Below are 7,468 nucleotides of genomic sequence, written 5' to 3' on the forward strand. Positions count from 1 at the left end.
CCTCCTTGCACCTTGGCAGGGCCGCGTGTGTCCCTGCACGGCAGGAGGGCGGCGATGACGGGTGGGGGAGCGGCAGCAGCCTGTCCTCCCACAGGCCGGGCCCCGAGCACACCAGGGACTTCCAGGGCGGAGGCCCGGGTCCCTGAATGTTCTCACGGAGGGGACGTCCTGACCAGGACACGCTCGCCGGACCGCAACACGAACACCAGCTGTGTGTCAGAGCACCGAGCGTCAGCTGTGTGTATGTGGCTACAACCCCTTCGTCGCTAGGCCCTCGGACAACACCGCCAGGGGGATTCAGGTGGTTCCGACGGGCCCAGAAGCCATCGGGCCACCGGTGAGGTGGCTGTGGGGCCTGGCGTGGAGCTTCAGCAGCTCCCGAGGCGGCTTCGGGTCCCACCTGGAGCGTGTGACCCTGAGCAGGACGCTTGCAGAGAAGACGCTTACCGGTGCTGACAACCTCACCTTCAACCCGGACTCGCTTCTCCCAATTTACCCCTTCTTCCAGCGACCCTCGAGCCTCTGACCCTTTCGGTGTAAAATCCTCCTGTGGAGACGGAGAGCCTTTTGTCAGTGAACAGAAGCCACCGTCCAGGCCGCCGGGCTCGGCCTCGTTCATGTCACCCGTGCTTGTCCCCAGGGCAAGGAAGAGGCGCTCGAGACTCACACGCTGGTGTGACGCTGACCACAGCCAGGAATCGGTCACCCGGCCTCACCCTTCGGAGCCAGAGACAGACCTTTTGTTTAAACTCTTCTTAACAAATTTTAAAGCTGTTTTTTATTTATTTTAGAGAGAGAGAGAGCAAGCAGGGGAGGGGCAGTGAGAGAGGGAGACACAGAATCGGAAGCAGCTCCAGGCTCCGAGCTGTCCGCACAGAGCCCCACGCGGGGCTCGAACTCACAGACCGCGAGACCGAGACCTGAGCCGAAGTCGGACGCTTACCCGCCTGAGCCTCCCAGGCGCCCTGGGTAAAGACAATTTTAACGATTCTTAGGATACGCCTCTTTGCCTCTGCTTTCAAGGGCTCGGAAAACTGAGGCTCAATCTCAGAGCACCCAGCTACTTGCTGAGGAAGACCTTCTAAGGGTCAGGAAGGACACATTCGCCTCTGAAAGCGTCATCTGCAGGAAGACAGGAGGCCCTCGCCTCTACTGGATGGGGTAGAGCCGGACGCTTGGCGAACGGGCCCAGCGATGCCGGCCGGCAGCCGGGGAGTCCCGGCTTCTGGGCTCTGAGCACCACACGGTTGAGTGTCAGTGGCGTGCGGGTTACACTTGTCACCCGGTGCCGGGCCGACCCTGCCCACCTCGGCCACACCGTCCCCTTTCCAGCCATCTGGGTTGGGGGCAACCAGCCTTCTGTACTCCAACCACCAGCCCTCGTGATTCTACCATTTTCGGGGCCACACGTACGGATGCTGAATGGCCCGGCCGGCCCACACGTCTCGCTCCAAGCTGTCCAGGGCTAATTTTCATGACTGCTCGAGACCTCTTCCTCACTGCCCTCCGTCTACACGCCCTTCACCCACTTTGTCTATATGGCCCTCCCTAATCACTGCCAGGCCAGCAGTCCAGATCTGCATCGCCCTCTTGGGACATATTTGTTGATTCAACAAGAGTTTCTTGAGCACCCACTGTGGGCTAAGTGCTAAGATGAAAAACAAATCAAGTGGCCCTACCTTCTTGGGGAGCCGCCAAGCAGTACTCATAATCCAAGCTTTCCCCTCCTTCTGACCTAGCGTGATGCCATGAAACCTTCAAGGGCACATCCCTTGACTCTGCTTCCAAACTTAAAGACCACCTTACAATGATGATCACTTACCTTCCCACGTGGCCTAGCTACAGGGAGAGAACTCAGCAGACCCCTCCGTGGTTAAGGATTTAACTCTGGTCTATACATCAGCCTCTGTGAGTTAGGTTAATATGAGTCTGCTCCCAGAAACAGAGCCATTCTGGCTGTGCCGACAGCACATTTCTGGGCTTATGAGACTGGGAGCCAGACGAGGGAACTGTCACAGTCATTGAGAGGAGTCCCCTGGGGGCCTTTCCTAAGCTCATTGCTCTCTGTCACTTGGTACCTCCATAAACTGGTCACAGTGGTGTCCTGACCGTGAGGAAAGAGGACACACGCCTATTGTGGGTAATACTCATGTGCGCGAACCCCGGGCCTTCACCCTCTGATGGACTGGACCCGCTCAGACACCATCTGGCATCTACCCCGCGGGGACTCAGGCGGTTTTTGTTTATGAGCAAAGCCTCATAAATCCCGGCTGAGAGCTTTGAAAAAGCCCAGAAGGTTAATTAAAAGAGAAGCTTTCATTGACTTAAAAGCAGGGAAGACAAGACCATCAGGTTAATCGGTGTCACCGTTCGAGTCTCAATAAAAGTGTCTTAATTCAATTACTTCCAATCTCCATTAACTCAACAGAGAGAGGTTTCTACAACAAGTAACTTGCTCTAAGACATAAAATTTCAGCCGAAAGCCTGAGCCACAAACAGGTGAATCTGCGGACAGGCCGCGTGACCCGTTTCCCCCAAGTCCACCCGATCCGGCGAGTGTGCATTTCAGCTGGTGCCTGAGCCTTGGCCAGACTCCAGGGGTAAACGGTCTCTTAAGAAAACATCAGCACGGAGACTCCACCCCCGGCCTCCCCAGGACCCCATCTCCCTGCCTCCCTGGGACTCCATCCCCATCTCCCTGGAGCCCCATCCCCCCCTCTCCCTTGAGCCCCACCCCCTGCCGACTGAGCCCACACTGCAGATGCTCATCTAGCAAGAGGTGAGTGGGAGGTCCTGCTTCTTTCCTCAGACGCTGCTCCGCAGGGCAGGACTGGAACGAGGCCGAGGGGCTCCTGCATCCACAGCTTGTCCCCAGCCTCAGAGGCCCCCAAGGAGGTGGCCTGGAAACCGGGAAGACGTGTCCCGTCCGGCGGGAGCACCGCACCGTGTGCCCCAGGACTGGGCCGTGCCCGTCCCGGACACGCTGGTGCCTCTGCTGCCGGAACGGAGGTTCAGGTGGGGCGCGGGTGACCTTCGGTAGTGACTCGGAGAGGAGGAGTTTCGGTGCAGGACCCGAGAACTGACTCCTGTTCATTTCAGTGTTGAGAGTTGTAGGCAAGGGGTGACGGTCTGACCCTGGCAGCCAGCTGTGGAGACGAGCCGTAGGCAGTGGGTGGGGGCCGGGCAGGAGTCAGGACAAACCAGGCCCATTCGGGGTACTCGGTGGGACACGGGGCAGGAGGGGCACCGGCCTCGCCCACTGACTCACTGTCCAGGTCACAAGTGGCCCCAGGCCTGGGCCCCCGAGGACAAGCCAGGCCACAGTCCACACCTACGGCTGCTGGGGCGGCGGGGAGGGGAGAGCCACCCACCCTCCGAAGGCCCGAGGGTGCGTTCCCGTCGTACCGGGAAGGTCGCTGTTCGCACTCCTTACCTGTCGGGATTCTGAGCCTCGGAACCTCGGAGAACAGATATATCCATGCTGCCGTCACTCGGGACACATTTGTCGGGCACAGTAACGACACCAGCAGTAAAGGGATGAACGGCCTCCCAGGATTGGGCCGTCGGCCCGGTGTCCACACTGCAGAGTGTCTGCAAGGCTTAGGAATCCACATCTCCACTCAAAGGGGAGAAAATGGAGGGTCAAGGAGGCTCCAGGAAGCGGCCGGGCTCTCTGGAGGCGAGCGGAGACTGGCTTCAAACCAAACACGTTCGGCACTGAGACTCCACAAAGGAAGCCTCTGTCCAAGTCTGGGTGAAAGGCTGATGGGGGCGGCCCTCCGAGGAGCGGGAGGGCAGATAGAGGGGCTGTGGCGTCTGAGGAGGCAGACGTCCCCCGGCCACTGGCCACCCAGCCACCCGGCCCCTCGGGACAAAGCCAGGGGGCCGTGGCTGGTGCTGCCCTCTGCGGCGAGTCTAACCGGCCCGCCCAGGCAGGAGCCCCCCGGGCATCACCCCTTCTCCTCCTGTGTCCTGCACACAGTCCGCTCACATTCCGCAGCCCTGCCCCGACCGTGCCTGTCCGCGCTCGTGCATTCAGAGCTCAGGCCAGACTGCAGAGCTGCCGGGGACCTGCCACAGGGGCCACGTTGACCCCCCGTGGACTCTCGTCTGCTTCTACGTCTGCTTACTGGCGGGCGGTCTGAAAGACCGGTACCGCCTGGGAAACACCAACTGATCATTCAGTCCATCATTTACTCCCTCGGGGAAGATTTCTGGAGTGTGGTCTCCGTGGCAGGCCCTGAAGTCAGTGCTGAGGTTACAAAGGTGAGTGAGACACGACGACCTGTGATAAGGAGCCGAAGCCACAGCTATGACAAGACAGCGGGGCTTCCTCCCCCAGCAGAGCCGCGGTCTGCTGACCTTCCCGGGGTCTCGGGGCTCGGCTCTGCCTTCCCCCAGGACACCTGCCACCTCCTGTGTCCCCGCCCAGGGCAGGACTGGGAACCGCCGGGGCCCGGACATCCCCACGACTGCTGGTCTGCTCATCGACACGTACGTCTCGGGCACCTGCCTTATGCCCTGCGCTGGACACAGAGTCCCAACCAGCAGGCGGGTCCCTGACCTCAAGGAGTGTGACGCCCGACGATCTACACAACAGACGAATACGAGCCCTGTGATGCGAGGGGCTGAATGGGGTGGTTCGAGGGGCCGCTTCAGCAAGGTGGTGGCTGATGTGATGTGGCGGGGGCTCTGGAGAAGGAGGAGGACCTGTTGGTGCCGGAGGCAGCACTCCAGGCAGGGGTGCGTGCTGGGGCGAGCAGGGCCAGCAGAGGCGCGGAGGTCAGCGCGGCAGGTGGCCCTGGGAGGGGAGGGCAGGCGGCACGCGGTCCTGGCAGAGTTATGGGGACAGGGAAGGTGGAGCCGGCGTTGGCAAGGCGAATGCTTGACCCTCTCTCCGTTTTCAGAAAGGGACAGAAGTCACGCACACAGGCCCAGCTTCCCTCAGGTCAGCAGCAGCCGTCATCACGAACGGGGCTGCTGGAGACACTTGGGAACAACACCAACGATGCGATGTCTGATTTTTATCAAATCTCGTAAGCCAACTGTTAAAGAGTGTGCGCTATTCCAGCAGGAATGACTTTCCTCCGTGCCCGGCCCAAGATCACCCAGAAGCCCTCAGCGGATCTGAGAAAATCACCGTGAACGCTCGGCCCTGACCTGAGGGCTCCAGCCTGCGACGGGGGTCCCAATCCTCCTGGGGCCACAGGAGAATCTCAAGTGTCACAAAACAGGACCATTTCAACTCAGAAGTTCTGGTCATAAAACTGAACTTTTAGGCCCAAAGCCAAGCATAACGCCAGCCCCGTCCCGCCCACGTGGGGTCTCAGGGCAGCCTGGCCCAGGGGGCTGCACAGAGGGTGTCAATTCTGGTCCCGGTTCCGTCGTCTCCCCATTTCTGCCGGGGTCATGGTGTCTGTCCTTTCCTTCCCGCCGGGAGCCCGAGGCCAACGCCGTGAAGACACCACTGCGGTATTTGTAGGACCAATGTGGGCTCCGTGCTGGGGAGCTGGGCTGTGTGCACCCGGGAAGTACCCTCGTGGTCAAAGCACCTCTTGCCATTGCTGATGAAAACGAGGCAGGGATGCCAACTGTCACCACTTCTATTTAACTTTGTCCCTGAAGAAGGAAGGGACACAATTTCTCCCTTGGGGGAGAGATTGGACACAGAGTAAAGCTGTCACCGTCAGCGGATGGTGTGACTGCGCATGCAGAAAGTCTGAAATACTCCATAAACACTTTGGATTAATAAGGTCATGGACGAAGGTCAACATACAAAAATTAGGTGTATTTCTACACGCGAGCAAAAGAGAATTAGGGAGAATCTCTCAGCGTCATTTAAGTTGACATCAGCAAGGATCGGGTGTCCAGGAAGCAGCCGGACGAAGGATGGGAGACAGTCTGTGCTGAGTGTTCACGTGGCGGACAGACAGACGTACACGGTTCGTGAACAAGACTCGACATTTAGAACTCGGATGCTCCTAGAGAGATCTGTCATCATACTCAGAACCCCCGCAGGTTTTTTGTTTTTTTGTTTGAGAACAGTTTTTTTTGTGTGTGGAATCCCACTGGGCCTGGATGGATCAGACAAGTCTTGAAGGAGAGCCATGTGGGACAGCGAGCGGAAGGACACAGACACGGAGACCCAGGGCTGAGTGGAGTCGACTGCACGCGATCCCAGGGCGGCGACTTGGGCAGGGAGAAGGTCTGGTCACCTGGCCCTGCGTCCATGAGGAAACTCTGCACAAAAGTTAACTCCAGACCAACCCTAGACCTCATGTCAGGAAAAAACCAAAAAAGAATAACACGGCCAGAAAAAACCACGGCGGAATATCTCCGTGACCTTGGAGCAAGCAGAGATCTCTTGAATTAGACACAGACACTTCAACCACAAAGGAAAGTTGGAGAAACGAGGCTTCACTGAAGTCAAGAAATTCTGTTCCTCCAAAGACCCCACAAGAGCGTGAACAGACAAGCCTCCTTCCCCTCCCTCCCGTCGCAACAGGGTGGGGGTCTGGGCCCAGCACCCCCTTGTCCTAGGACGGAGAACGATGACCCCGTGACCCGAGGGGAAGAAGACTCCATCTGACGCCTCGCAGGTGTTTGGCAGAAATCTGGCAGGAAAGGCTGGCTGGAGGTGGGACCTGGGGTGGCCTCTCCCTCCGGGGCCCCCCGCTCCGTGCCGAGGACCCTGATCCGCGATGCCCACCCTCGTCCTGGCCCCGTGCTCACGGTCGGCTGGACCCCTGGCCTGTGCGTCTCTGTGGGGTTAGCCACCGACGCCCCCAGAGCCTCCTGGGGTCAAAGCCCACACCCACCGCCGTAATAACTAGGTGGTAAGAGAGCCGGGGACAAGGGAGTCCCACGGGCAGGGCGGGACGGTGGCGGGTGCCTCCGCTGGCACTGACGTGTCGGGCCCTGAGCTGCGGGGAGGGCCAGACGGGGAGGCCGGCGGGTCAGCGACACGGGAGCCAGGGCGCCTGGGCTGCCCGCGGGAAGGGAGGGCGGGGAGACTGACTGGGGCCTTCTCGGGCGTCGGGCTCAGGAGCTGTGTTTGTGTTGACGCAGTCATAAATCAGCCCCACGCGTAGGTGTTCCCAAGCGCCAACCCGGGAAAAACACTTGCATTTTCCCAGATGGAGTCAGTGTCCCGGAGGTTCCAGGCCCCGGGAGCCCTCCCTGTGCCACGCAGCCCCACTGCCCAGAGCTGCCAGGCCCTGGACGGGATGGGCTGCGGCGGGAGTGCCTGTAAGCAGAGGGAGTGGGACCAGCCCCCCAGCCGGCAGGTCCCCCAGGCCACAGGCCCCCAGCTGGCAGCCCCCCCAAGCCTGACAGGCCCCCCAGGCCACAGGCCCCCAGCCCACAGCCACCCCCAAGCCTGACAGGCCCCCCCCCAGACCACAGGTGCCCAGCCGGCAGTTCCCCCAGGCCACAGGCCCCCTCCCAAGACTGACAGGCCCCCCAGGCC

The sequence above is a fragment of the Herpailurus yagouaroundi genome, unplaced genomic scaffold (genome assembly GCF_014898765.1).
Source record: "Herpailurus yagouaroundi ecotype Mexico unplaced genomic scaffold, PumYag 205, whole genome shotgun sequence".
Lineage (NCBI taxonomy): Eukaryota > Metazoa > Chordata > Mammalia > Carnivora > Felidae > Herpailurus > Herpailurus yagouaroundi.